This window comes from Propithecus coquereli, unplaced genomic scaffold, assembly GCF_000956105.1.
Source record: "Propithecus coquereli isolate 6110/MARCELLA unplaced genomic scaffold, Pcoq_1.0 Scaffold24, whole genome shotgun sequence".
NCBI classification, from domain to species: domain Eukaryota; kingdom Metazoa; phylum Chordata; class Mammalia; order Primates; family Indriidae; genus Propithecus; species Propithecus coquereli.
Window position 1 is genome coordinate 5,763,791 of NW_012147952.1, and position 6,186 is coordinate 5,769,976.

Here is a 6,186-nt window from a genome sequence, read left to right on the forward strand (position 1 = left end):
ACTGGAGATAGGTGATATCTCATTGTGGTTTTGATTTGCATTTCCCTGATGATTATGGATTTCTAGTGTCACCCCCAGCCCCAGCCCTCAAGGCAGGAGGCGAGCTACAGCTAGTGAGCAAAGCCGCACCTGCTCCCACAGCCGTTCCCCATCGCTCCGTCACCACCTGAGCCCATCCCCGGTCAGATCAGCGGCAGCATCAGACCCTCTTGGGAGTGCGAACCCCACTGCAAACTGCACATGCACGGGATCCAGGTTGCCCGCTCTCCATCCAGCGCCTGGTGATCTGAGATGGAGCCGAAGTGGCAGCGACGCCTCGGACCCTCCTCCCTGGAAAAACTGTCTTTCACGAAACCGGTCCCCGGCGTCGAAAAAGTTGGGGACCGCTGGCCTAAAAGACACAAAAATATATACATGTGAGAGATGAGTACAGCAGAAGTTTTCAATAGTTAAGTATTTTAGTATTGGGATTATATTTGAATGCAGGAAGTACAACAGCTCTGGCACCTGGTAAACAACAAAAGGAGCATGGTATCCTGAGAGACGCGGACCAGAAGCAAGACCACAGCTCTAACTTAAGTTCCCATAGTGAGAGAAGAGAGATTGAATCTCTTCTGTATGCTGTGTATGGAATTCAACCTGTAAATACCTTTAGTATTTCTATAGATGATTTGGATTTATTCAAGCAATTAATTTGCTTCTGAAGGCTCAGTGAGACTGCCCTACACGTATCTGAAATCCGGACAAATCTAACAACAAATTCATTAACTGTGGCTCAACAATATGCTTGCCGTCCTGGAAACAGCTCATACATAAATGATTCCTGATGAAAGGATGCCTCACTTAGGACTGTGGGTCTGCCAGTACTTTTAGCTACAGAGTAGAGAGGAAGAGGGTAATAAAAGTGGTATCACAGGATGCATACTAAGTCCATAATATTTTTCCCCTTCAGGGAATACTTATTGTTATGGACTGAATGCTTGTGTCCCCTCCAAATTGTTATGTTGACATCCTAACTCCCAAAGTGATCTTACTGGGAAGAGGGTTTCTTGGGAGGTGATTAAGTTGTGAGACTGGAGCCCTCATCGGTGAGACTAGTGATCTTATAAGAGACTCCAGAGAGCTTCCTTTCCCCCTCCTGCCATTTGAGGATGCGGTGAGAAGACCACCATCTATGAACCAAGAACAGACCCTCGCTGGACACTGAATATGCCAGCACCTTCATCTCAGATGTCCCAGCCTCCAGAATTGTGAGAAATAAATGTTTGTTGTGTAGGCCACCCAGTCTGTTCTATTTTGTTATAGCAGCTCAGGCATGCTGACTCTTACCAAAGGAAAGAAAAAAAGAAATGCAAACTCCTGCTGCCCTATCTCTCTATGAACAAGTAAAAGTAAATGGCTGTTTGTTTAAACATTTGCAGGTACTCTCTACCTGGAAAAAAAAAAAGGGATAATAGTATCAATCTCTTAGTGTGGTTGTAAGGATGCGACGAGTTAATGTTATGTAAAATCTTTAGAGGAGTGTCTACTTCATGGTCAGTACTCAATATTGAGATTATCATTATCATTATCATAGATACAAAATACTTTAGGTGTGTAGAGCAGACACCATAGTTCATTATTTTATGTATATTTATTGCTATTTGTCAGGCATTGTGCTATGTGATTGAGTTGCAGATATATATAATAAAGCTGCTACCTTTAAGTCAAATATAAGGGACTAGTTTAAAAATAATTGAAATGATATATAATAAACATAAAAATACAAATATTTGCAAGGTTCTTTGAAAACAATGATGGTGATTGGGATGGACACATATACAGAGAAAAAATGAGTGGTGGTTATGTTCAGATGCATGGCTTAGAGTGAGTTTACATCTTTTTTTTTTCTTTCTTTTTTCTGACAGTGAAAAGAAATGGTTTAAAACTAACGTGTCCTGGATTGTTGCAGGATTAAAATTGATCTTGCCAATTTCAGTGAAGGCTGACTATAAAGAATAAGGGAAATTACATCAGTGTATACTTATAAATCTTAGTGATTCTCCTGGGCATTTCGAGATGACCTGACTGATAGCGAGCCCTTAACTTTACACAGTCTTAAGTGTATTTTGTTTTCTGGCTTCTTAGTATCTCTGCTGAGAAAGCAGGGAGGCTTCATTTCCCTTTGTTTCTGTTTTAATGAGTTCCTGACACAGACAGGGCATTGTACCTACACCTCAAATGGGTAAAATGTCCAGATGACTTGTGCACATCTATTCTTAATTCTCTTTTTTCTTCTTCATTTACCAGGAAAACTAGCTCTGAGTTCTCGATCCTTTTATCCTTTGCCCCTTTTCTGGCTTGCTATAGTTATTTTCAGAAAAACTATGCGCCATAATTAAAGCTACCTTTGATCAGCATGTACTAGCAGAGACTGTGCTAAATGCTTTACGATGTGTATTGTATGCATAGGCATTTGTGTGTATATGTGTGTGTGCAAACATGTGTGGTATTTCTTTTTCATTGAATTGCCCTCAGACCTTTGTCAAAAATCAATTGACCATCACAGTGAGATACCACTTCACCCCACTAGGATAGCTATAATAAAAAGACAGATAAGTATTGGCGAGGATGTGCAGAAATATTGCTCTTTGGGAATGTAAAATGGTTCAATTTCTTTAGGAAACCATTTGACAACTTCTCAATATTAAACACAGAGTTATGATACGGCTCAACAATTCCACTATTAGATATGTACCCAAGAGAAATGGAAACGTGTCAATACCGAACACTTGTATGTGAATGTCCATGGTAGCATTATTCATTTATCCATTCAATAGCCAAAAAGTGGAAACAGTCCAAGTGTCTATCACCAGCTGAATGGACAGTTCAATGTGGTATATCCATACAGTGGAATATTAACTTGGAATGGAAAAAATGAAGTACCAATATGTGCTATAACATGGATGAACCTTGAAAACATTATGCTAAGTGAAAGAAATCTGTCATAAAAAACAACATATTACATCATTCCATTTATGTGAAATGTCCAGAATAGGCAACTATATGGGGACAGAGAGTAGATTAATGGTTGCATAATGCTGAGAGGATTGGGGAGAAATGGAGCATGACTATTAAAGAGTACATACTTTTTTTCTTGGGAGATGAAAATAGTCTAAAATTGGTTGAGGTGACAGTTACATAACTGTGTATGTTCTAAAAACCCTTGATTTGTACATTTTAAATCAGTGATACGTATGGCATGTCAATTATATCTCAATAAAGATATAAAAATCAATTGACCGTATTGATGTGAGTCTATCTCTGGACTTTTTATTTTGTCTCATTGATCAATTTCTCTATCTTAACATCAATATCAAATTATTTTGATTATTGCAGCTTTAAAGTAAGTATTGAAATCATGTAGTGGATTCCTCCCACTTTGTTCACTATCAAAATTGATTTATTTTATTATTCTATCTCCTTGAAATTTCCATAGAATAGCTAGAATCAGCTTGTCAATATTTATAAAAATACTTTGCACAAATTTGGAATGAGATTGGTTTGAATCTATAGGATAGTGTGGGAAGAATTGACATAATAAAATATGAATTTTCTGAGGTGTATACATGGCATATCTATTAACTATGTATTCTTTGATATCTTTCATCAGTATTTTATAGCTTCAACATACAGATTCTGTACATATTTTGTTAAGTTTTCACCTAAGTATTTTATTTTGGTGCTATTTTAAGTGGAATTTTTTTAAAATTTCAAATTTGATTGCTAGTGCATAGAAATATAATTGAGTTTTGTATGTGGTCTTATATCCTGTGGCTTTGCTAACTCATTTATTAGTTATAGGAGCCAGAATAAAGAACATTTTATTTCTTCCTTTCCAATCTATGTAACTGTACTATTTTTTCTTGCCTTAGTCCACTGACTAGAAATTGCAGTACAACATTGCATAGGGATGCTGAGTGAGGATTTTCTTGTTTTGTTCCAAACGTAGAAGGAAAACAATTTACTTTTACTACTGAGGAGGATGTGAGTGATAGGTTTTTTCCAGCTGTTTTCATCATGAATGGATATTGAATTTTGCCAAATATTTTCTGTACCAATTGGCAAAATGACGTGATTTTTCTTCTTTAAATTATTAACATAGTAGATTACATTGATTGACTTTCAAATATTTCATCAGCCTTGCATTTTTGGGATAAATTCTGCTTGGTTGTGATGCATTATTCTCTTTTTTTTAAAAATTGTTGGATTTGGTTTGCTGATATTTTATTAAGAATTTTTGAGTCTGTGCTCTTGAGCGATGTTAGTCTCTAATTTTCTTGTTTTATAATGTCTTTGTTCAGTTTTGGTAATGCTGTTCTTACAAAATGAATTGGGAAGTATAGCACCTATACTGTGATTTCCTGGGCAATGTTGTTTAAATTTGGTATTATTTCTTTCTCAAATATTTGCCAGAATTCACCAGAGAAGTCATCTGGACCTGGAGTTTTGTTTTTGTTTTGTTTTTGTGGGTTTTTTTTGTTTGTTTTGTTTTGTTTGGACAGGTTTTACCAGGAAATTGACTTCTTTAATAGACTTAAAAGAGAAAAAGTAATTTATTATATATATCTAGATTGTTACCATTTCTGTTGGGCTTCCTTCCATCTAGAATTTCCAAGTTTCTCTCTGCATCATCTTTTCAGCCTGGAGAATTCTCTTTCTTTTACAGAGATCTACTAGTGACAAATTCTTTTAGTTTTTCTTTATCTGAGAATGTCTGCATTATGTCATCCTTCCTGAAAGATATTTTCAGTAGATATAAAATTCTTAGTTGACATTTCCTGAATTTAGCACATTAAATATGTTTTCCCACCATCTTCTGGCCTCTATGTTCCTTTATGCAATATATTGTCTTTTTTGGTTGATTTCAGATTTTCATTTGATTTTCAGCAGGTTGATTATAATGGTCTGGGCGAGCTTTTCTTTGAGTTCATCCTGTTTGAGATTAGCCAATGTTTTGAGTCTGTAAATTTATATCTTTTGCTAACTTTGTGATATTTTTGACCATTATTTTACAAATAATTTTTCTGCAAAAATTTTTTTCCTCTTCCTTTAGGATTTTGATGACACAAATATAAGGCCTTTTATTGTCCCACAGGTCCCTGAGTTTCTGTTCCCATTAAAAATATTGTTTTTCTATTTATTTTTCAGACTGAATAATTTCTATTGACCTATCTTCAGGTCCACTAACTTTTACCTCTATCATGTCCATTCTGCTACTTAGTACATCCAGTACATTTTTATTTTATTTTATTTTTCTGATATTTTATATAGATATCCTATTTTTTAGTTCTAATCTTTCATTTGGCTTTAAAAAAACCCTGTTTTTCTGATGAGGACTTCTACTTTTTCGTCCATTTAATGTATTCACCTTTATGTCATAGAACTTATATATAATAGCTGATCTAAAGTTTTTGTCTGAAAATTCCAACATCTGGGATCCTCTTGAGGTTGGCATCTGTTGACCGTTCTTTCCCTTCAGAATTAGTCATATTTCCTGTATTTTTTTGTTAAATAATTTTAAATTATATCCTGGACATCTTGAATACTAGTTTTAAGACTCTGTGTTTTGTTAAAATTTTTTGGAGAATGTTGTGTTATGTCTTTACAGGCAATTTGTAACATTGTGTTTAGATTAAAAGTTTAGTCTCTTCTTTTAACTCCTTCTGGACAGTAGTTTCAATGTCAGTTCAGTTATCAAAGCCCTTGCTCTGATACTTTTTGTATGTTTTATATGTTCATAGCTTGGAGAGGAGCCTAGGGCATACTGGGAGATCCCCTTCTCTGGCTTATTCCTCTTTGGAATGTCCATCTTACTCTCTGGATCCCAGGTTCTTCTTTTCCCAGTCCTCTGCCTAGAAAGATGGGATTGTTCCCAGAGATTCAGCAACCCATGCTGCTCTCATACTTCTGTCTGAATGAGGTCTCCTTGGTGCAAAGCGGAGAGAGAAAAAAATACAGGAATCCCATCCATGCTGTTCAAACCAAAGAAGCCTCTTTCTCTGGTCAGAAAGATGGATTTTTTTTTCCCTCAGGGTTTTAGGTGCGTTTGTGGCTATCACCACCATTGGGTAATTGCCTTTGGGAAAGAAAGAAAATAAATTGGTACTTCCTCCCATACACTCTGGCTCCCAGGGACCTCTGTTC